The sequence below is a fragment of the Rousettus aegyptiacus genome, unplaced genomic scaffold (assembly GCF_014176215.1).
Source record: "Rousettus aegyptiacus isolate mRouAeg1 unplaced genomic scaffold, mRouAeg1.p scaffold_m13_p_7, whole genome shotgun sequence".
Classification (NCBI taxonomy): Eukaryota; Metazoa; Chordata; class Mammalia; order Chiroptera; family Pteropodidae; genus Rousettus; species Rousettus aegyptiacus.
In genome coordinates, this window is record NW_023416310.1 from 33,178,063 (window position 1) to 33,203,641 (window position 25,579).

The window sequence follows — 25,579 nt, forward strand, 5'->3', positions numbered from 1 at the left end:
CTACTTTGAAGGGACATCTGAATTCATTTGTTCATTGCGGCATTATTTACAAGAGTAAAGATATAGACGCTACCTAGGTGTCCATCAATGGATGAATAGATAAAGAAGAGGTAGTACGCATATACGATGGAATAATAACCATAAAAAAGAATGAATTCTTGCCATCTGCAACAATATGGATGGACCTAGAGAGCATCTTGTGGAGTGGAGTAAGTCAAAAAAAGACAACTGCCATATGGTTTCACCTATGTGAAGAATCTAAGGAACAAAATTAACAAATAAGCCAAACAGAAATTCATAGATACAGAAAATGTTTTGATGGTTGCTGAATGGGAGTGGGCTTGGGGACTGGGTATGAAAGGAGAAGGGATTAAGAAGTACAATTGGTAGTTACAAAATAGTTATGGGGATGTAAAGAACATAAGGAATATAGTAAATAATATTGCAATAATTATATTCAGTGTCAGATGAGTACTAGACTTATCAGGGTGATCATTTTATAAAGTATATAAATGTCTAATCACTATGTTGTACACCTGAAACTAATATAATATTGTATACCAACTGTAATTTAAAATATTTAAAAAAATTAATTTCCTTTAGGAAAAGAATTAAAAAATAAAAATAAATAAAAATAAAACCTTCCACAAGAAAATTCCAGGCCCAGAGATCTTCATTGGTGAATTCTTCCAAATATTTAAAGAAGAAATTATATTAACATTACACAATGTCTTCTACAGATTAGAAAAAGAGGGAGTACTTCCCAAGTCCTTTTGCATAGCCACCATGCTCCTGATATCAAAATCTGACAAGGATATTAAAAGAAAACACATATGTCAATCCCTTATAAATATAGATGCAAATGGAATTTAACAATATATGAAAAAGGTAGTTTGTCACAATCCTATTGAGTTTATTACAAAAACCTATGGTTGATTTAGTGTTTTAACATTAATTCATTTTAAATGTGACTTTTACCACATTCATAGAATAAAGGAAAAAACTCATGTTTTCATCTCAGTAAATGCAGACAGAAACATCTGATAAAATTTAACATGAATTCATAAAAAAAAAAGAGTTCAGCAAAATTAGGAATAGAAAGGAGCTTGCTTAATTTAATGAAGGGTATATTTTTAAAACCAACATCACACTTAATGATGAAATATTGAAAGCTTTCTCCCTAAGATCTGGAATGTAACAAGAATGCCAGTCATCACCACTTTGATTTAACTTTGATCTATCCAATGAAACAAAACAAGAAAAAAAAATGGTATAAGAAATTAAAAGGAAGAAATAAAACTGTCAATATTCACAGATGACATAATAGAGAAATCTAAAGGAAATATATGATCTATTCAATCAATAAGTAATTCACTAATATAGGTTCAAAAACAAATTGTATTTTTAAATAACAGCCAAAAATAAATAAATAATTTGAAAATAATTTTAATGTGATATTTTTAAATAATATGTTTGTTCAAAAAAATGAATACCAAGAAATAAATCTAATGAAAGATATTCAGAACTCGATACAGAAAACAACAAAACATTACTGTGAGAAAATAAAGAAAACTTAGATGTACTTAAGGAAACCTAAGATTGCAAGACTCAACATTGCAAAGACTTCAGTTTTCCTCTATATTGACATGTAGATACTATGCAATTCCAGTCAAGAGTGTTTGCTGATTTTTTTTAGCGGAAATGACAAGGTGATTCGAAAATTGACATGAACATTCAAGGGGCCTGCAGTAGCCACAGCAATCTTGAAACCTACAACACTGGCAACATGGTAGGGAAAAGGATGATCTTTATCCTAAATGGTTTTTGAGTAAATGAGATATCCATATTTTTTAAATGAATCTTAATGTCTATCACATACCATACACATACATATACACATACACATGTGTACACACACACACACACACACACACGCACACACCAATTCCAGATAGATTAGATCCGAATGTGGAAAGTAAAACAATAAAGTGCCTAGATGACAGCATAAGAAAATACCTTCACAACCCTTCTTAAACAGAACACGAAAAAGCACCATAGAGGAAAAAAATCATTAATGAAGACTACATCAGTCTCTTTATCAAAAGACAACTTTAGAAGAATGAAAAGTAAGATATTTGTAACATATAGTTGATAAAGGACTTATATTTCAAATATATAAAGAACCACTGTAAATCAATAAGAAAAACCAACAACCAATCTAAAGAATAGGCAAGTGACTTATGAAAGAGGACCTCCAAATAATGGATAAACTTCTGAAACACTATTCACCATCATCAGTAATTAAGAAAATCCACTTTAAAATCACAATGGAGTGTCATTACATACCATCGGATTGGCTGTTTTTTGTCTGTTTCAAAATAGACTAGACCAAGTGTTGATGGTGATATAGAATAATGGAAACACTCCATCATTGCTGGTATGGCTGCAAATTTGTGCAACCACTTTGGAAAACAGTTTATCACTGTCCACTAAATCTGAAGACAGGCATATCCTTTGACCCAGCTTTTCCACTGCAAGTTATATAGCTAACAAATATGTGCCAGACTCTTGGAAAAAATATTCATGGCACATTGTTTGAAATAGCCAGAAACTGAAAACAGTAGCAATGTCCCTCAGGAGCAAACAGGATAAATAAATTATGGTATATTCAGAATGAAAATGAATTAAGTACAGCTATCCATAACACTGTGTATAAATCTTAAAATATAATGTTGAAAGAAAGAATTCATACACCAAGGGTACTTGCTGTGTGAATCCATTTATATAAATCTTACATAAAGACAGAATAAGTTACCTTTTTAGAAAGGGTAATGACTGGAAGAGAGCAAAAGAGAAGTGTATGGGGTGATAATAATGTACTTATTTTATCTGAGCGATGGTAACATGAGTACGTTTATTTGGTAAAAAATCATTAAGCTAATATATGTATATATATAAAATATACATACTTATATGTGTATCATACTTCATAAACAGTGTTTACTTTGGAAAATGCTGTGGGAAAGCAGATTAAATGTTTATTAAAGAATTTCTAGAGCTAACATTTTGTTGATTGGTTAGTCTCTGCCACAGTGCCCCTTCTTCAGGAGGAGGCAGAAGCAGCAAGGTGACCCGCTGACCTACTTTCTATAAGGGAACATATTGATGGAAACTCTCGGGTATGTCCTACCTGAGAGTTTCCATCAATATGTTCCATCAATGTGCTCCCTTTGCAAACAGCGGAGCAGGAATTTGTTTTTCCAGCACTGGAAATGAAGTCCCACTGATTCATTTCCCTTTTCTTATCTGTCACCCCCACCACCCACACACCAATAATCATGATTCTTATAGCTAAGGCAAAGATGAAGTTGCTGTATGTCTCTGAAAAAGGCAAAGGTGACTTTTCCCTGTGGTGCTTTGAAATCAGCTTTTGTGACTGCCTATCCTACTCTGCAATTCTTTGGGGGAGAAGTCTGGACTGAAGAAACAGCCATGGAAGTCATGGACACAGGGGTGGTAGCTGAAGGCATAGTTGTTCTAAAGGAGTTCAGGTGAGAGTGAGTAGGAAGTGAGGAGGACATGGCTGAGGCTAGATATACCTGGATAGACAGATGCCAACATTTAAAGACTGCATAGACCTAGAGGATATACCTGGATAGACAGATGCCAACATTTAAAGACTGCGTAGACCTAGAGGTGCCTGAAAAAAATTTTTAAAGACTGCAAAGGGGCCAATAGACAGGTGAAAGGACACCATAAAATTATGAGATGGCTGTTCTAATAGGTTTACATGTTCTTTCCAAAAAGATTCTGATTCTCTATGAGTACAAAGGAACATGGAGGAATGGGAGAGAGAAATGGACCCTGGCTCCACATTTTGGCCATCCAGCAATATGCTGAGAGGAGAGGTAAGCACGCTGTCTTTGATTCATTTCAGAAACAAAACGACATGTCCCCTCATCCACAGCACAAATGCAACCTGTCCCTGAGCAGGTCCTTCCCGTAGGTCTCCCTCCAGAAGCCCTAAGACACATGGTGCTCCATCGAATATGAGCAGCTCTCAGTGGAACCCTGGGAGTGATGCAGAAGAGTTCAAGGTGAGGGGCTAGTGGCCCATTAGAACTAAATTAATACAAAACTATGAATAGTCACTTGTCAAATAAATACGAAGTTTGATACAACCAATGGGCTCACAAACCCAGCAAAATCCTCCCAAAGGAAGGTGAAGCAGGTGGCTTTTCTCAGCCTGGGCATTAGGGTGCCTCTATTTCTATCTTGGACCTTTCTCTTTCACCTTGTTTAACCTCAGAAAAGTCATAACCCTATGACAAAGGGTAAAAGAAATGAAATTTCTAGCATTTCAACCTCTGTCTTTCTATTGTCAAATTTCTAAACTTACTATGTTGAACATACCTTTAATAAAATGACTTGCCTTCCAAAAAGACACACTAGACCCTCTTATTAGAAGCATTTCTTTTGAACGCCTCTTCCCTCTTGACATTAACATATTATGATCTCCAACATTAACTGTCAGCTCTCATTCTCTCCATGGTCCAGCCTCTCCTAACCTGCTCACCAGTTTTCACTGCTCCCAAGCAAAGACCTCTGCTTGAGGTGACCTCTCTCTTCCCATGCCCATCTCTCCTACCCTACTCACCTTTAATCCATCTTCTCCTTATGCCTCATCTCTTCCCTTTCCATTCAAACCTTCACCTAAGTGAAGCTGTCACTAGCCTTCCTGACACTGATCTCCTTCTGGGACCTTGCAGCACCGCATCTGCAGTACATAACTTGCACTCAAAGAGCATGTATGGAATGTTTTAAAATATGGCTAATTGGTCCCAAGGTTATCTCCAGGAAAACCACCAGGCTGTGTCCTATAAAGCCTCATGGGGTGACATTCTTTAGGTTAATATTTCCTGGACTTGCAGGCTCAGACATGACATGTGCCATCACACTATGAGTAGGTGGTTTCCCAGGAAGAATGGACATGGCCAGGCTCCTAAAACCCACTCCCTTGGAGTCAGTACAGGAGAATTGGTTGTGAACTTAGACACTGAGGCTGGACTACTTGAATTCATAAGCCAACTCTACCCTCTGCTGGCTGTGCAACCTTGGGCCAAGTACTAAATCTCTCTGGACTGTATTTCCTTGTTTGTAAAATGGAGATTTTAATAATACCATCCTCAAAAATTGTCATGATGATTAAATGAGTTAATACATGCAAAGTGCTGAAAACGTAGTAAGCACTCAATAAAGGTCAGCATATAAGTGTTCCAAGGAGGTTATATTTATAAAATCTGGCTAGCCTAGTTTCTTCTTGGTAAACATGAACCAAAACCAAGTAGACTTTGGGCTCAAATAATAAGAAGAAGTAGAGCATGATGGTTAAGAACTTGGGCTTTTCATCCTGGCTCCAGCACTTATTAACCATGTAACCTTGAGCAACTTCTTTAACTATTCTAAGCCTTAATTCTTTATCTATACAACAGGGATGATGATAAGATCTTCATCATAGGGTTGTAGTTAAGATTAATTGAAAATATCAACATGGACTTCACACTGTGCTTAGTGCACAGAAACCACGCAATATATACTAGTTCTTATCGTTAATATTTAACCCCAGCCCTATGTTCATTTCACTGTACTCAGCTGCCTCTGGAAACTAATTGGCCCTTTTTTCTCTCTTTTCCCTCTTTTACTTTTTTTAAGACCCAGATAGTATCTTCTGACATTCTGATCTTCATGCAAACGCATAAAGAACTTTCATGGGGCCTAGATTACAATGGAGAAAACATGCTGGTCTACAGTTCATAGACACATGCCAAGAGAGAAGACGCACATTTGAGTGTGACCCTGCCATATTATCTGTATGGGTTGAGCTGGATATCTAACATCTCTCTGCCTTATTTCCCTATCTTCAGGAATCAACAGATAATCAATATGGAGGTGATTTGGAAAGTTTAAAGTACTGTTTAATGTGAACCACTAGTAGCAATAATAATAAACAATTTTGTGACTTAATTTGAGAAGGTGCACAGTGAAGAGAAACATACCGGATCCCAAAACAGAACATCTTGGGTTCCCCATCTGCAAATTAGTGATAGTAATGACTTTTCTATAGCACTGGCCTGAGAAGTGAAATGAAAGGTGTAAAGCTCCTTGAAGGAACAGACTCTGTAGAAATGGCAAACAGAATGTAACCCCCACGTGGCAGGGATATTGAGGCACCTTACTTCTTGCAGCACAGAATTCAGTTAAGCAATGAAGCACAAAATGAAACCAGAATTGGCTCCTCCAGATATTACCTCTTACCTTTCATTACAACTGTCAGCTCCCCAACTAAGGAGCAAAGACTGAAACTCAAGTCTGGCAATTTTTATTTCTTATTTATCTGTAATGGGGGTCCATTAGAGAGTCGGGGCGAGGTTTTCTCCCAGACCTGGAAAAACATTACATTTGCTAGTCATCTACAAGAGATGAACAACAAACATCAAGGAAGAAAACTGATTCTCAAAATAGATTCTTCCTCTAAAGGGCGCTAATAGAATACTTGCCACAGAGTCTCCAAAATTCTGAGCACCTGTAATATCCTGTGGAGCCCTAACTTAGCAGAGATACCACAAAAGGCCTCACGGCTCCGACAGCTATGCATATAGAGCTCACATCACCCTAAGAATACTCAGGTTGGCTGAAAACCAACATCCTACTACTGATCTGGTACGATTAATGTGAAAAATGCAAAATGCTCCATGAAGACTGTATGTTAAAGTTCACAGCCATTTGCAGCTTAATGTTAATGAGTGTCAGATCTTCTAGTGGCCATGAGTTACCTTTTCAAGAAGGTAAAATATACTTTGAAGCAAAACCAGTGGACACCAGCCACTTTACAATTTTATCTAGCTCAGGTCGCAAGCAGTGGGTACTGATTCCATTGATCAGAGAGTTTCAGATTATGGAACCAGCTCACGGATGAGAATCTGCTACTTTGTCTCTTAGAGGAATGACATAGCAGTTTTGAATGTGACCATCTGGACAGGAAGAAATGGAATACATCAATTTATCTGAAAATCATACTTGGACAGAAAATATCTTAAGAAATTTTAATGTTTCATCAAAATAAAAGAATTTATAATCCCTCTGAATACTGAGTAAAAAAAAGAAAATTAGGAAAACCTATAAACATCAGTTTATTTCCTTAATTGAGGCAGATAAATTGCTTTCCACAACTCGAAAGTTGCAAGTGACAATGAAATATATTCTGAGGGACACAATATGTTCTTTGAGTGGGGAAAACAAAACAAAAAGCTATTTAAAGAGCTGGGGTTTATCAAAGGCGAAGGAGGGCGACTGGAAATGATCCCCAGATGCAGTATACACGGAGTTCCTCCGGAACAAGCCTTGACTTAGGGGTGGTAGCATCTGGCTGCCCCACACTCCTGCCCAGGCCTGGCAGCAGTTGCAGCATTAGAAAATGCTCTGGACGGGCTCCAAAGACAAAGCCTGAAGTTGTACCCACATGACAGGGGAAACACAGGCCTTGAGGACCCATATCCTTGGAGGCTGCATCTAGAAAACACAAATACGAAGCTCTGAGCAGCCTTAAGAGAAACAATAGCTACTTAAGTCTATCACTACCTCCCTAAGGGGTATCAGTGGCTAACAAGGCAGCAAGAGTCATCTGAAATTATGCATGGAAAACAAGACAAACCAAGGTGTTTTTCTCAAGGCACTCCCTTTCCCAGCAGGAAGTAAAATAAATCCCCCTTCCTCATTATTGCAGATTGAGCCTTCAGAATCCATATTAGGGCTCTGCAATATGGGCAAAGGTCAAGTTGAATTCCACCTCAGGACAACTAGCAAAACAGTTAAACACTGGTAGCCATTAAAATAAAGCTTCTTACCTTGTAGAATGGAATTCTATGGACATTTTGTTTTCAAGGTCATAATTTGTGTCTCTGAATTATAATATTCTATGTTTGGCACCTGCCATCTTGGGTAGAAGTTCCCAAACCTGATCAATAACCAGAATCACAGTAGAAAGAGGGTATGGAGAGTGGGGAGTGCTTTAAAAAAGGGCCAAGAACTACTGACTCACCATCCACAGGGTGGGACTTAAATACCACTATACTCATAACAATTCCATTCTTCATAGCCCCAAAGTGAAAACAACCCAACTTTTCAACAAGATAATGGATAAATTGCCATAAATAAAATAACGCATAGCAATAAAAAAGAACAAATCATTGATACAACAAAGGTGAATTAAAAAACATCATATTGAGCAAAAAAAGTCAGACTCAAAACAATACAAAGTGAGTCCAGTTTTATAAAGTTCAAATAAAGGCAAAGCTAACCTATGGTAATAGAAATCAGAATAGTAATAACTTGACTGTAAAGGGGTTTTAACTATAAAGGGATATATGAAAGAATTTTCTGGAGTGATGAATATATAAGTGTCTATGAAAAAAATTAATAACTATATACTTCACAATAGTGCATTTTCCTGTATATAAATTATATTTTAAAATTTATTTTTAAACATTTTAATAATATAGGAACTATTTGTTCTTTAAAAGCTTGTTCAATCTTTTCCTCTACATAAATATTTTGCTTTTAAAAATATATATATTTAAGACACACACACAAACTCATTCTCATGTTATCATATTGGATAATGTGTTAGTCTTAAATAACTTACACCTTGATAAAATAAGCTGCATATTTTGAAACCTGTTGAAGTCACTGAATTATTTTATTTGCCTTGCTTTCATAATGTTAGAATTCTTAACAGGTATTTCATTATTTCTTACAAGGCCTTGTAATAAAAACAAACATCAGTATAACCAAATGTAGACCAGTTCCACTCAGGAAAATCATAAACTCCCATAACTTTGTTGTGAATTATTGCATAAATGTCATGTTTTCAATTACTTTTAAGTTTTAGGAATTACTTATTCAAATGTTTTAATAATTTGGTTCTCTAAGCGTAATTTCTCTAATTGTAATTCCCTTAGTCTCCTAGAGTTACTGCTAAAGTTATTATTGCTTAAAAATATTGAACGACCTGAAATTGCAAGTTGGTTGTGCAACCAATTACCACAATCGTTTCATTTTATAAATATTAGCATACTGCTGGTGTTTCTGCTGGTGTTCAGCCTGGCCTCTGCCTATCCCACTGACTGCTTCTCTGTGTGTTCCAGTTAGTGTCACCTCCTGAATCTTCACTTGGTCCCCTTCCCGCCTTACTTTTCTACCCCAGCAAGGAGAACTCAGCTCAGCTCCCAAGAGCCACCCACATGTTTCTCAATGAACTGCCATCTGGATCAAATTTTCCTTCCCCTTCCTCTTTCTCTGCCACTCAATCCCAACAATGCTGTTTGATTACAACTTTTAGAGCTTTTACTAAATCATATTGGGATCAAAATATTTATTGTAAACTACAATATTTTGTTCCCACATACTGCTACCTGAGAAAGTCAGCTGAAAATATGCATTTTCCATTTCTGAGCTGTCCATTTTGCATATGCTGTAATTTAGTTTATGCTGGCTTTCAACTCATGCATGCAATTCCAAATGAAACTCCTGAACAGACAAATGAATGGTTTTATGTACTAAACTGGAAACAAAATAGCCTAGCAAATCTTCCAAAGCCCAACAGAGTCCCCAAATATATATAACTTGATTTCAGTAATGAGTATAGCCAGGTATTAAATAAGGAATTTAATTTTTTTTTAAGTGTTAAAGAGAAAGCACTCTTAATTATGACAGTTCATGTCCACAGAACATGTTAGTATCTCCAGGTCTCCTCTTAAGTTCTTGAGACTCCTAGACTCACAAATCTGGAACTTAAACACAGCCGGAGCTTGTTTGTGCCTCTGGTTGTTTATTCCTGGATTTCCTTAATTCTCATGACTCTAAGAAGATAACCGACTGATCACATCCGCTCAAGGCGGGACATTGTGCCCTGTGTATGTAGTTCCTATCAGTCAAAGCACCAGTAGTAGAGTTTTCAGACACAACTTTCAAAAACAAAATGCATAGTACAGTAGAGACACATGTAATTTGCATGATTTTAGATATAAAACTATTTTAGACAAAGAATGAAGAAAAAAAGGTATGTCCAACTGTCAGCCTATCAACTCTCAAGAAAGTAAAAGATTCTACTCACTTAAACCCCACTTTGGTCTAATGGCTGGTTACTTGAACTGACTGTTTCCTGTTCTTATCAAAATAGCATCTGTCAATCCCGGGCAAAAAAGATGAATTGTGCCTGTGTGTCCCCTTGCATTACTAAAACTAATTATTAGGATCTTAAAATCCTTTTGATGGATTAAGAGTTCCTGGTGAGCACGTTAAACAAACCATTAGGTCGAGAACAAAATTTTTCCACACTGCAATGATCTGCTAATGAGCTGACTGCTGCCACATTAATCAGAGACCAGAAAATCTGAACTATTTTTTATTCACTTTTTTCCTCTTTTCAAATTGAGATAGTTTACATATAATAAAATGCATAGGCTTTAGGTGTATATTTGATGAGTTTTAACAAACGTATGTATCCATGTTACCATAATGCTAGTCAAGATATAAAGCATCGCCACAGAAAGTTTCCCTATGCCGCTTCCAGCCAACCCCCCCCCCACCACCACTCAGAGGCAACCACTCCTCTAACTTCTGTTGTCACAGATGAGCCTGTTCTAGAGCTTTACATAAATGGAATCATATAGCCTGTACCATTTTACATCTGGTTTCTTTTATGCAATATAATGTTTCCAGGGCTCATCCATGTTGTGTGTACTTGTATTTTATTATGTGACATACCACAGCTTTTTTTCCTTACCTTCCTGCTAATGAACATTTGGGTCATTTCTAATTTGAGCTTATGATGAATATTCAGAACACAGACTATTCTTCTCCCAATCTTCTGGTGAACATATGCTTCAATTCTCATAGGTAAATACCTAGGAGACTTGCTAAATTGTAAATGGTAATCATAGAGTTTAACTTTATATCTTGACTAGCATTATGGTAACATGGATACATACGTTTGTTAAAACTCATCAAATATACACCTAAAGCCTATGCATTTTATTATATGTAAACTATCTCAATTTGAAAAGAGGAAAAAAGTGAATAAAATATAGTTCAGATTTTCTGGTCTCTGATTAATGTGGCAGCAGTCAGCTAAATTGTAAATGGTAATCATAGAGTTTAACTTTATAAGAAGTTGCTGAACCTTTTTTTTTTTTTTTTTCATGAACACCTCTACCTCCTCCAATTTCTTCCACTGATACCCACAATCAAGCCCCCAACCATGGGCCCATTCTAAAGAAGAAAATGCATAATTTAAGATTTTATTTTTGTTGTTATTACTGTTTGTTTCTTTCTGCTCTGACAGGTAACTTTGTCATTGGCAGGAGCCGTTTTAAGAACTCAATCCAAATCACTGAAAGAGTGTGAATGATCCTGCTTAGGGAAGGTAAGAAAAAAAATACTCAAAAGAAGTGTTAGCTGCCCAAACCAGGCCTTCAGTGGCTCTGCCATCAAGGAGATGTTATGCTCATTGCTGCAAGGGCATCAATTGGTCTCTAAGCTTATACAGCTGGAAACATTTTTTGTGTGATACCACTTGGTTTTCACAGTGAAAGCACTGCTAAAAAGGAGAGTATTATGCAAATTAATATTATTATTAGTTGCTTATTAACTAAAGTAATTTGGACAAGCCTTTCCCTTTGTTTCTGCTTTGGAGACTTGGGTTCCCCAAATCCTCTTGGGTGGTGTTTAATGGCTGGCACCAGCATTAGGGAGAGGAAATCAGTTGTTCACGTTAAGACAGCTCCAGTTTTGGCATAATCAGCAGCCATGCTCTTCACAGGATTAAGAGTCATCCTTTTGATAATATGAAAAACAAAGAAACAAAGAGCACTGCTTGAAAATAATGATTTGCCACAGAACATATTTCACTTGAGTCAAACTTTTTTTTTTTTTCCTAAGGAAAATGTGTGTTGGCTTATCTCTTGAAAATGCCAGCATGGTTGTGAACACTGGGGAAATTAAAAGACTGAATAGAATAGATTTCTTAGGAAAAATCAGTATGAGTATGCAGAGTTGCCTGGTTTATTTGTGTTTGCTAGGATAGGATAACCTGCCTTGGACTTATCTATTACTTTGTGGCAATGGTTTTTCAATAGAGAGGTTTTTTTTGTTTGTTTGTTTTTTGTTTAATTCACAAAGCCAAATTTAAATGGAATCTAAAATTCAGTAATATCGGTAGCTTTGGCCAGAAAATCAGAGATACAAATGCTCTCTCCACCACTATCCCTTGCTCAGAAAAAGAAAAGGCTTTGAAGAACATTCTGTAGCCTTCTGACATAACATTAATTATTCTTTCTTAGAAACAGAACCCAGTACAACATCGATGAATGTGTCTAAAGTAACAAATTCTCCTAATGAGGCTGCCATGGCAGTCAGTATATCCCTAGTCACCTCTGTGGCCAAAACCACTGTGGCCAAAAAGAAACAAGATAGAGACGGCTTTGTCACGTGAGGAAGAGATTCATAATCTGGAATCACAAGTTATGAAAAGAGAGCAACAGACAGAATTGTGAACATCAGTGCAGCTGCCAGCCCAGTTCGAAGGTAAGAGTAGTCTCATTTATTTGGTGGGGTAGTTATGGCTGGGTGCCTTGAAGTTACATGCTGCAAGTTAACAGCAGCATTCTGAATGAATAATGCTTTTTGTTTTTGAATTGAAAAGTGATCTATAGCTTTTAGCCCATCTTTAGAATATTTCTCAGAGGCTGAGTCAATCCTTTTATTCTTATTTTATTTGAGAAAAGGAAGATGACCAGGTATAGAAAAGCTATACAAATAATAAAGTATTGGTCCTCAAGAATGCCTGCTCCCAGTCCTGAGCAAATTTAGTACTTTTAACCAAAATTATGAGTCCCTGCAACAAGTCTGTGAAATGCCCTGTGATCACTCTTTAAAATGATATTAAATATCATTTTGAAAACCAAAAGAAGAAAAGTGGAACATTAAAAATAGGATAGATTTTGTTTTAATCTTGCCTCCACAGTTACTCTTGTATATACAACATAATACTACTATTTTCCCCCACATAGCACTTGAAATGTGATTGTCCTTGAAAGCAAACCTTTTGTCTTTTGCTGATAACCCAGTTGTAGTAGATGTTTAATTAGAATATTGTCCTGAATGTCTAGGCCACTTACTATTGGAAAGCACTTTCTAACTAAAGAAAAGTTTGTACATTCCATTAAATAGAAGGAATGGCCTATTATTTCAAAGCAGCATCTTTTCGTCCACTGATATGAGTCATATTTTTCTTTTAAAAATCATAGTTCCAACCTCGCACATTCTTACAGTAGTGTCATGTTTGACAGACACAAGGAAACACAAGTATAACACAACTCATCCTATAACTAAATGCAGTGTGAGGAGGGTGGATCTTAGAGACCAAACAAAGGGGTTTGGCTCCTGTGATGACTATTTCATTATAAGGCAGTTTTACCTAAAAGGCATAAGAGTGGCTCTTTAATGAGACTCGATGCCCTGAGCAGTGTCCTCACTCATCTCGGGTCCTGGTTTCTGTCAGTTCTCATTCATGGACTAGACGTCTTGACTCTTCTGGGATGGTCTTGTATTTCTTGAAAGGAGTCCAGCTGGCCAGACTCCTGAATCTATATCTGATTCTTGGTTTCTATTATAGATAGGGAACAGAAGAATTGCTCCCCTTTGTCAGGTTCACTTGGTGAAAGATATCTGACAACTTGCTGATCTTCCTTTTTTGAAAGTCCAAAAAAAAGCACACTGGCCTTGAACACCTGAGTCCAATATTAAAAACAAAATGCCAAAGCCAAGAATAGTTCAGAAAGATCTGTTTTTATCTTGCTTTTAATTAAGTTCCATCCAAATTTAGAGAACCACATAGTGTAGCTACAGTGGTCCAGGACTCTGACAATCTGATCTGACAAGAGTCCATACGATTTGGGGTAAACAATTTGTGCTGGGTTGCCTGGGACTTTCTTAGATTTTAACACTAACTACAAGTTCCATGTCCCCAAAACTCCTGGGAAAACTGGTATGATTGGTCACACTATTTTAATAGACAACAGTCCAATCTCTTTCTGGAAGCTTTTTTTTAAAGATCTAACAAATCTTCTTAAGAGGAATTTCCTTTTAGTATCTTTCCTAGGAGTTCATGTCGTACTTCTAACTGACAGAGAAGAAAAGGTATGTTCGTTTCCTAGCTCTCCTGTAACAAATTACCACACAGTGTGGTGACTTAAAACAACAAAAATTTATTCTCTTGCTGTCCTAAAAAAAAAGAGGCCAGAAATTCAAAATCAAGGTGTCAGCAAGGTCATGCTCCCTGCAAAGTCTCTAAGGAATAATCCTTTCTTGTCTCTTCTAGCTTCTGGTGGTGACTGGCAATCCTGGTGTTCCTTGGTTCGTGGCAGCATAACTCTAATCTCTCCCTCTGTTTTCACATGACCATCTTCCCTGTGTGCTTATGTCTCTCTGTGTCTCCTCTCCTCTCCTCTCCTCTTCTCTCCCCTCCCCTCCCTCCTTTCCCCTCCCCTCCCCTCCCCTCCCCTTCCCTCTCCTCTCCTCTCCTGATAAGGGTTTCAGTCATACTGAATTTAGGGTCCACTCTAATCCAATATAACGTTATTTTAACAACTAATCACATCTGCAAAGACGCCATTTCCAAGTAAGATCATACTCACAAACACCAGGGATTAGGACTTCAATATATCTTTTTGGAGAACACAATTCAACTCATAACAGCAGGTCACCCAATCTTCATGATTGCAGTGGTTCTCAATTCTGAACACCTATCAGAACCACTTGGGGGAATTTTTTTTTTTTTTAAATCCCACAATGCCCCTTCCATTCTGCCCACTGAAATAAATTAAATTTGAATATCTGGGCAAACGGTGGGCATCAGCATATTTTAAAACTCCCCAGGTGACTGTCATGTGCAGCCAGCATTCCTTCACAGCCTTGAGGAATGCTCTATATAGCTAACTAAAGACAAGAAGAACTACAAAAATGGCTTTAAGTATGGTCTGCTTTCTCTAAAATGTGTCCCCTCCAAGCCAAGACTAATTTTAAGAAGTAACTCAAACTCTTACGGGTGCCCTCGGTAAATTTTGAACATACAGTAAAAATGCATATTTTAATAACACTGAGAAAACTTCCAATAACATATTTTACCCAAGAAAAAAAGTATCTGCCAATTCAGTCTCTAAAGTCAACATTTTTAATGTAAAGTTAATCTAGATATATATATTTACTGTTTTTACTGACCTAAAACTTGTCTTAAATAAAAGATTTTGATATTGTTCATTCCAGAAATACCATAAATACTTATAATAATAAACATTTCTAATCAGAGAAAACTGTGACCTTTCCAAGATGAGTGTCAACCAAGAACACAAAATTTTTCACAATAAACGATGGGTGGGCTGGGGGGTGGGCAGGGAGGGAGGAATTTCTTGGTTTTAGATAGGTTGTATTTTTCGCCTGCACTTTTAATTGCTAGTATCTTTCTCCCTACTTAGATTTGAGTTAGGAAGACATTTCTTGCTATTTGCTATCTGATACACTCTTATCACCAGTTTTTTTTCTTTATTATTTTTATTTTCAAGACATAGCATTTTCTGAAGAATACGCATGCTGAGATGTCCGGCAGGGAGCCTACTGAGATCCTATTGAACACTAAATGAGTCAAGGGGACCAAATAAAAGCGAAGAGGGGTGTTCATTTAAGCAAGTCAAAGAAACTCTCTTGCGCACTCATCTACTTCCCTTCTCTGGGCTCTGAACACCCACATGCCTGCAGTGCATCCATCACAGCACTTTCCTTTCCTGCCAGATCTGTAAGGGGAAAGATTCACTGCTCCCTCCCAAGGTGCCAGCCTTCGTTGTTATTGATGCCTACAAGCCTGCAATTACTTGATGAAGCTAATGGGCAAAAGCACTTAAAGGGCTCTGCTTTGTGGTTCCGTTGTTGAAAACCATGTAACACAAACCAGACCCAGCACAGCCTGACAAGCTTTCAACCTATTATTATTTGGGGCATATTTAAATTATGGGTTTGATTAAATTCATAATTTAGCCATTGCACTTAGCACGCTTTTCTTTTCTTTTAAAATCAACCCCAAAAGAGACGTTTATAAAATTCCTATCTCCAAGCTGTCAGATGAGAAAAATGTCAAGTGGCCTGGGTGGCCAGAGGGAGGGGTTGGAAGTATACTTAGAACTGTAAACTTAAATACAAATAGAATATCACAGCTAACTGCTTTTTACTGCCCTGTCAATGGATATAGCATATGTATTCATCCTTGTCCTAACTCCTCTATTAATCCTGCCAGTTTTGGGAAAAGAATGATGTAAAAAACAAGTCCCCATGTCATCCCTCCTCTCTTCCTTTCTCCTCCCTGATCAGATAAGCCCTTAACAAAGCATGAAGCTATTGCATTAACTTTTAACGTTCTAACTTAGAATAAGATGCCACTTCAGATGTCCTCCTTTGGAAATGAGTAATATCACCCTGAGAAGTCAGCAACATAAAACTACTTCTAACACAGGTTAGCTAAGTTTTAGACCATTCAAACTGTGCACCACCATAAGTGATAATTAGTGTCACACTTACAAATATTTTATTGCAACAGATATGAAGGTAGTTTGCAAGAAAATTAAATCTACCATAGGTGTGGCATACAGTGAATTTGTTTATTTATCTAGTCAAATAGTCGTTACTGAGCACTGAACCAGAGCCAAACACTAAGCTGAGTCCTAAGAACACAAAAACACAGCATCGATAATGAACTGGGAAGATGGGCATGCAACCAACAGTTACAAGAGGCACTGGCAAATTCTCTAAGATGACTATGTACTTTGCTCAAAAAAAAAAAAAAAAAAAAAAGACTCAAAGAAATGAGACACTACATTCCTGCCTGGTTGGAAGGCAGTAAAAAGGTTGTGAAAGAGTTGATATAGGAGATGACTTTGGTATGGATTTTTAAGAGTAAATTATTTACAGAATTAACCAATCAGGGAAGGACATTCCAAGGAACAGCTTGTCTCCAGGCAAAACTAGAAAGTGTAGTGTCGAGTATCTGTGGTGTGCCTGAAGAGAAGTAGGAAACAAGGCAAGAGGCAGCACAGATAGAATCACGAAGAAGTTGATGCATCAAGCTAAGTGGCTTGAGCTTCATCTTCTGAGCCAAAAGTTGTAATCTGGTGGCTCCCAGACATTTGAAATTGATCTGCACAGTGGCTAGCTTTTTGTTTGTTTGTTTAAATATTCAGCTAATGTTTCAAACTCAGAAATTTCCCCAAAAAATATCTGGCATTTTTTGAAATTTGAAATTTGAAAATTTGAAAACATAGAACTTCTGCCAATAGTAAACCTATATTCCTACACGAGTAGTAACTGGCTTCCCACAGAGAGCATGTACTCTCCAGTTTGCCACGGTCCCCACCATTCCTTATAGTATTTCCAGTACTAAGGGCAATTATTAGCTGCCATTTATAATTGCTCTTAACCTTGTTTTCCTTGTAGTAGACAGGAATATTTTTCTGTACCCATGTCTCTATCACGGATGGGGAAACAAGAGATGTCAAGGAGACAAATGATTTCCCTTAGCCTGCTTTGTTCATTTATGTTACTTGCCTAGCTTCCAAATGTTAAAACTTGGGTCTGTAACCTCTGCTCTAGGCCCTCCTTCAGGAGCAGACTGCCCCCACGCACAGGCTCAGTTAACAGAGACCAGCTAGAATTCATGTGTGCCCCAGACAAGGGAGACGCCGGTCAAGCACAACAAGCAAATCAAGTTAGAATCTGGCACAATTTCCCCAAAACAATTTTTGACACAATTTCTCCTCTGTGGCTGGAGGAGAACAAATGTAACCACCACTGTGCCATTTGGGAATGACTGTAACGTGATTCTAACCATCCAAACTCCCATTTCAGGAAGGAGAGTGCTCAGCTACAAGTAGCAGAAAAGCCAGCTTTGGGGTGGCATAAACAGAAAGAGGTGTATCCGGCTCACATTTCTGGAAGTCCAGCGTCGGGGGTCCAGGGCTGGCGTGGTGGCTACGCAATGCTGCTCTTTTCCCTCCTCCACCATCAGCTGCTCAGCTTTTTCTTCATGCTTGTCACTTCGTGGTTGTTGACAAGAGCTTACAGGCTCCCAGACCCATCTTGGGCCTCAGGTTCACATCCAAAGTGAAACATAGTCTACAAAGAGGAGAGAGAATGAAGCAGCTTCTCAAAAAAAAAAAAAAAAAAAAAAAAAGGAACCTCCTATACAGGTTCTCAGCCTCCAAGATCTCCCGAATACCCAGCAAATTCCTATCCACACATTCCTGACAACACCTTGTATCCTTACAATAAATGTTTCATTTTCTTTTGTTTTGTTTATACTAGCTCAAGTTCATTTCTGTTACCTGAAAAAAAAAAAGTCCAATCTAACGCATTCATGAAGTAAGACTCACCTGTTAAATCATGCAGATAGCTTTGAGTTTATGTGGCCTTTCGACTTTATGTTCGAGGTCCATTTCTAAAATTTATGTAATTGAAGTTAACAGCTTACACAGTAACAACGGGAATGGCAGCTACTATTTATTGAGCACAGGCTATACTCCAGACACTGTTTAGGGCATTTTACATTCAGTCTTGTCATCCTCACTCAGTCTTGACAAGTAAATGTCCTTGGTCATAAGGTCATTGGCACTCAGGGAAGTAACTTTCCTGAGACTGTGTAGCTAGTAATGACCCAAAGCTGTGTCAGTCTGACTCCAGAGCTCAGTCCCGTCTGCTCAAGTTTTCACATTGAGTAGTGCTAAAAATTCAGATTCCTGAGTTCTTTTTCAGACGGAATTAGACCCTTCAGGGTTGGGACTAGAGGTTAGAGTCCAGGATTCTGCAGCTTGAATGTTACTTGGCTAATTCTTCTCCATGCTCTTGGTTTGAAACCTCAGGAGCTTCCTGGGTGAAATGTGAAAGTGGCCCCAGGACAAAGAGGGCAAGGAGAGACAAAGACAGAGGCAGACCGCTCCAGACCAGTGAGTGGCAGGTTTAAAAAGCAAGAAAACTTACAAGGCTTGTCTTAGGCGACCACAAGACAAGTAGATCTCTGCATCCACCCGACAGATCTGAGCCTGACCACCAGAATCGGCAGGTTATACAGAGGCCTTAACTAGGTTCGGTCACGTATTCAGTCCAGATGGTTTCAATAACAATTATTCTTTCAAGGCTGAGCCCTTGAAAATGGCTCCAGCTATGAGAACAGTGGAGGGAACACACATTCCAAGGACAGGGAGGGGGTGAAGAACAGCAGATTTCCTCGGTCCACAACATGATGGCCTCCTATTACATAGGCTAAAGCCTGAAAGGCACTTAGTGTGGTTAGTGCCCACTGGCAATTTTCACGGGAAAAATGTAGTAGTGAGTAGTAGTGATGTAAGAACAAATAATTAAAAATAAGAGAGTTAATTCTCCCTATTGAAACAATAGAAGAGACTTCTCCCACCTCCTTTTTCATAATTTACTTTAGAAAACTTATCATTGTAAGTACTTTTTTTTCTCTTTATGATGTACATAAATCCTTTTGGAAACCACATAGGCCTTTTGTCAGCTTTGGGATCTAGGAATGTCCTTCTCCAGGATCTGGGAGCCATCTCTTTGAAAAGTAAATATCCAGGTAAATAGCACCCTTATTCCCCAGCTTCCATGAGAAGGTAGAAACCTAAATTCTGTCGGTGCCTTGCTCCAATTTGTCAAGCTACTTACTATCATAAAGTTTTCTCTAAAGCCAATAAGTTAATACAGGTGGTCATCCTAATTACCAGGTGCAGTTAGGATGAATTGTATGTGACAAACGTCACCATCATGTCTTACTTGAGGACTAGTTGTTGTTTGCCTTGACACATGTATGTGCTGGGTTGTATCTGGTCAGCTGCTTGAGGAGTGAGGTTTTTTTCTGTCTTTCCAATCTCTTAGCAGACTGTCCGTGCTGTGCATCACTTTCTGGTTTGATACGTATTCCATAATACAGCTATTTTTATTCTCTACTACTTTATGGAGAGGATTTCTGGGTTGGGAGAAGATTTGGTTGTTAATTATACTTCTCCAACAGTAGCAACATTTTTACCTTGCATGATGAAAAAAAAAGAAAGTTTTAATTCCTCCTAAATCAGCTTAGTAGAAAATATCCCTGAGAAATGATAATATTCATGGCTGTATCAAGGTAAAGATAACCTAAAGCATGAGAGACATGTAACACAAGCCTCATGTCACATTTGCTGCCCTTACAGTACATATAAATCTCCCCAAAGGGCACTGCCTCAATTTCTTCATCTGTGAACTGGGATGCCATAAAAACAAAACCACATAGCAGCAGAAGCCACTTCCCCACAGAAGGTTCCTGTGAAAGTGATTTCCATGAAAAGGTCAAGTTAAAATGATTCTGGAAACCACACTGGTAAAGCTCATTTCAGGAAATAACACACAATAGAAATAAGATAATCAAGTCTAGAAAGGTTAAACAGACAATTTCCACCCACAACATCCTTTCCCACAAAGCCCCAGGGCAGACGTCCTGTGGAAGCTGAACCTGCCTGCACTCCCAGCGACAGCTCAAGCCGCAGGTCAGGGCTAGTAAACCTGCCCCACAAGGAACTAAAGGGAGGGGGAGCCAGGGACATAGCTCCTGGGGAAAGTCAGTCAATGGATTTCTTCCTTCTGCCATTCTAGGGTTTTCATTTGCAAAGCAGATAAGTAAAAGCTTGGCTGAAGGAACTAAGAGAAATGAGAATCGAGAAGATACTAGGTTTTTTGTTTGAGTTTTTGTTCCTCTTTTTTTGGCCTTTCAGTCATTTTGTTTAATTTTATTCTCATATTAAAGTAAAAACTCTTAAACCCATAGGCATATTAAGAGGGAAGGAAGAGAGGGAGGGAAGGAGGGAGAGAGGGAGGGAACAGCACTAACTTCACTTTTTGTTCAAAATTACCAGCAGCCAAAAGCAATGCTCAAATTCCATGTTTCTTACGGCTTTCTATTAGATATATAAAATACATAACACTAATCAAAACTTTTTTACTAAAAACCCCAAGTTTGCCTTTTCACTCACCTTTGAGTCAGAGCATAAAGGTGAAGGAACCTTCCTCTGCGCTTTCAAACCTGGGAATGGATCACTTGCCTAGGGAATTCTCTCAAATCCTTCACTCACTTCTGATTTGGCTGTAGGGCACAGGTCTTTGTCCTTGGGTGTAATACTAGCAGTCGCCTTAGATTTTGATTTAGATGAATGTGCTTCAGTCCCTAGAAGTGTCCAGCCCCACCTTCACCTACGTTTCAGGCTGATACTTAACAGCCTCACCACTGACTCAAAGAGCCACACAATCAAACTGTCCATCCTCCTCTCAGGACAACATCAATAATGGGGCCATTTGGACATCTAGAATATAATTTCCAAACCTCAGAGACCAAGAAAATTCTTTATCTACTACGCAGAAAAATAAAAGACATGACATAGGACTCCTCTGGCTGATTTCAACATGGCTGCCCCCAAAGCAGAAAGGGGAAAATTACATATGAAAGGAGTCAAGATGGACAATCCTTTCTACATCAGGAGAAGGCTTTTCTTTTTCTTCATACAGAATTCACAGCCCCCCTCCACTCTGGAAAGGTAATGCAAATACTAAGTCAAGGTAAGCTTTTCTAACTGTCAATCAGCCAACCATGTGCAGCACACAGCAGATGGCAGCTCCTGCCTGCGCTGGTGTGCCCCTTGGAAACACATGTTGACGAAGATGTCTTCAATATCCCCTCTTACCCCACCTCCCTGCAACTACCTCCAATCTCCAATATCCAAAACAGGACTGCTAACCAAATGGTCATAATTCTAATTTATTGCTACCAGAGGAGGAAACATTCTAGGACAAGAGAACATTAACATAACTCAAAGCTGAAATAAAAAGTTAATGTGTAGACCCTCTGCTAACCTGTCGCTAATGATGAAAACTGTTTTTTCTCTGCTGGGTAGAGCCATCATACTAACTTTATCTTTCATCATTGCATTATCTCTGGATCTCTAATGCTTAGAGTTCAGAGATTTGTTTTGCTTTTCATTTTAAACACAAAGAGCACCTGTTGACTGAAATAGTTATCTATTTCTGACAACCTATTTTCCCCTCTATTATCAGCCTGAAAAGGTATGCATGACTGTGACAAGCAGAAAAGCTCTGCTGTTTGCTCTGCAGCCATCAAAATGTGTTGGAACCAAGCTTAGAGGGAGGATGGGGGATGAGGTAAGCCTGTTGGTTCTCCATATAGAGGAAGTAGTGCCCCTGAAAAGACATAAACTGCAACATGAGGACATTCCCTCAATTACAAAGTTAGTGTTTTTGGTTCCTGCTGTGTTCTGAATCATGGTGAGAATAAAGTTGAAAACAGTGCCCCCCCGCTCTATGTGGCTCCAAGTCACAAAAATGGCAGGGAAAATGGACTATGGGGCACACACGATTAACTGTCTATTTCTCCTTCTTGCTAATAAAACCTTAATTTTGAACGAGGTAAAAACATGTCCAACCCCAAGGAATAAATTTTGATTGGTGTAAATCTGTCACAACCACTCACTTCCCACTTCCCCAGACATTCCTGCCTGGAGGGGTAGCCGTCTGATCCAGTCCTGGCAATTACCTGGCGAGGGAAGTTAGGCGGGGTCTTGGGGGAAAGATTTACTTTCCTAATAAAAGAAAGAGACGTGCTTGGCACTTGCCAGCTCTAATATCATTGAACCACTGAGCTAATAATGCCAACCTGTTACCTGAGAAAAATAAGCCTGTAGTAGAGGTTTCTGAGAGGGGAGTTTCCTTTCGAGGAATGCCCAGGCTTAAACTGTCTTTACCTGGAATTTCCACTATAGCTCATTATTTGTTCAGCGTTATCATTCATATTTACAGCACATCCACAAGAACCTATTTTATTAAAGGACCAACCAATAAAGAGATGACAACAGTGTTTAACAGCTCAAAACTGTCTTAATTAAGAAAAGGAAATCAGGTTGGTTCATTTGTCTGTGTCTACCCTGGTCACGCACAGAGAATTGGTTTCCACAGCCACTTAACACCACGGCAAGGCAGAAGATGAACTGTAAAATTATGGTATCATAGCAGGAAAAGAGAAGAATATTCTCTCATAAAAGGAAGAAAATTTTGTCAAAGTGAATGAAAGGCGAGTATCTTTCAGCAACTCATCATTCACAGGCAAACTAGCTTTCCCACTGGTTATAGACATTTTTGTATCAACCATAGACAACTATCAGCTATCCAGTCGCCTCTTAAACTCATGACTTCTCTGAGAGAGGTACCAGAAGAGTTAAGCACTGTGTAGTCTGAAAAACACTACCAGCATACAGTAAGTGCTCAGTAAGTATTTGTCCAATGAGTGAAGATTTTCCTGAATTTGAAGGGAGAGAAAGCCCCTAGCTTCTGCAAAGTGACGTTGGCCATATTTAAGCTTATAAAGAAGAACTATGTGAGCACGTGGAAATGACAGTTGACACAAATCATGGTGAGACAATCTGTTTCTGATGAATACCCCAGTAGAGGGATTTGCTCTATAAATCCAAGTGTCCTGTGCTGAATGATTTACATCCCAGGATCCTTAGAGAACTTTCTTCTGAAAACAACTAAGCACTGCCAGTAATCTTCAGAGATTCCTCATGAGATCTGAGTGGACAAAAATAGTCATATTAAAATAGAAAGTTTCTTAAAAAAACTAATTCATTTTTTTAAAGAGAGAAAGAAAAAGATAGTGAATTCTCCGAAATCGAAGATTGAGTTTAATGGCTGAGGTTCTACCACTAGGAAAACTAACAACAGCAAAACTAGCTCATATATATTGAGTCCTTACTTTATAGTGGCACTTTGCATAGGTTAGTCTAACCTTCAAAATGACCTTAGGTAATAATTACTATTATTGTTCCTCATTAAGTTAGGAAATTGAGTCTTACCAATGTTCAATAACTTTCTTAAGACCACACACCACTTAAGGGGTGGGGTTCAGTTTGAGCCCAGACAACTTAATTCCAGAACCCACACTACACCCCCTTAAAGTTGCCCCTATTTTCCTACAAACTGTTTAAACTCATCTAGGCTGCTTCCTGCAGGTTAATGTATAGGCCAGAGGGTGCCACCAGGCTGTGGTGTGTTCAAGATAGAGAAGGAACCTCACAAGGGCCTGAGAAATAGCCTCTGCTCATGATGCCCCTGCTTTTTCTCCTTGTCTGTATCCTGCCTTGCTCTCCAATATACACTCCAAACTCTCTAATAATCCTGGTTAAGGAAGCACTTTTATTTTACCACATATGCTTTCCTTGGTGTTTTTAGACTCTTCGGTATTTTCAGATTCATTAGAAACTTCTCTCTGCCTATGAGACATCCACTTCCAAGAAGTAGATCTGTCACTAAGTTACTACACAACCTAGAGAACAAGTTAGATATACTTGAGATTATCTTATTTCCCAGTTTGTTTGCTTATTTTTGTTACTTCCCACTAGAATGGTAAATTCTTTGAGAGCAAGGATCATTTCTGTCCTGGCCTAATATGAAACCAGACACATAATTATTACTTAATACATTTTTGGTAAATGAATGAACAAATGAACAAAGGAGCCACAGAAAACAAGGTTGTGCAGATAATTGAATTTTTTCTTCTTTATCATTGTTATCATCATAAAAATAGCGGTAGATTAAGTTGTCTGTTAAGTGTCAACGCTATTGGGCATTTTACATTATCTCATTTAATCTTCAAAAACCACATGGCAGACATTATTATTCCTGCTTTAAAGACGAGAAAACTGAGGCATCGAGAAATTAATTCATTTGCCAAAGTTTTCCAATTGCCCTTGAAACAGGGTTTAAATTTCTTAACATGGTTTATAACTCCAATCTCATCTTTTTTCTTGTCTTGAACTCTAATTCGTTGCTGCATTCTCTATCAGTTAGAAATGTGGTATACAGTGTCTTTGACAGAATTTTTTTTTTGCACTTAAGAAGTCTCTAGGTAGGAAAAGCAACACTGGTACAGTGGCTGTGTAATGTCAGCAAGAACCCATGCTCCTTCTATATTTCCTCTTCCCGCTATTCTGGTAAAAGGTGTTGCAACTTCATGGTCACAAAATGGCAGTTTTTGTTATAAGCATCCTATCAGCAATCAAAACAAGAAAGAGGAGGATGGCAAACATCTGTGCCAGCCAAGTCTTCCTTTGTAATCATGAAAACAAAAACTTTCCCAGAATCCCTCCAGCACACCAAGCAATATCCCATTGTGTAGAACTATATCACATGGCCATCATTAGCTGTGAGAGAGACTGATGGTAAGTGGGAAAGAAAAAAAGATAGAAATGGCCCTGAGGCCAGCCAATCGTCAATGTCTGCCACTCAACTATCCAGAGCTACATTCAGATGCACAATATGACAGTGCTCCCTTTTATTTCCAGATCCTTGTACCTGTTCTTCTTTTCTCTTCAGTTACATG

General features: G+C 38.2%; 1 long non-coding RNA gene across 9 annotated transcripts in view; it reads right to left on the reverse strand.

Annotated features, from left to right (window-relative positions):
* Positions 1-25,579, reverse strand: part of LOC107501373 — a 257,563-nt gene that overhangs the window by 193,614 nt on the left and 38,370 nt on the right. For all 9 annotated transcript variants that reach the window (XR_001594744.2, XR_001594739.2, XR_001594743.2 and 6 more), the window contains one exon: positions 18,086-18,273. This is a non-coding gene — a long non-coding RNA (uncharacterized LOC107501373). The remainder of the gene's footprint in view (positions 1-18,085; positions 18,274-25,579) is intronic.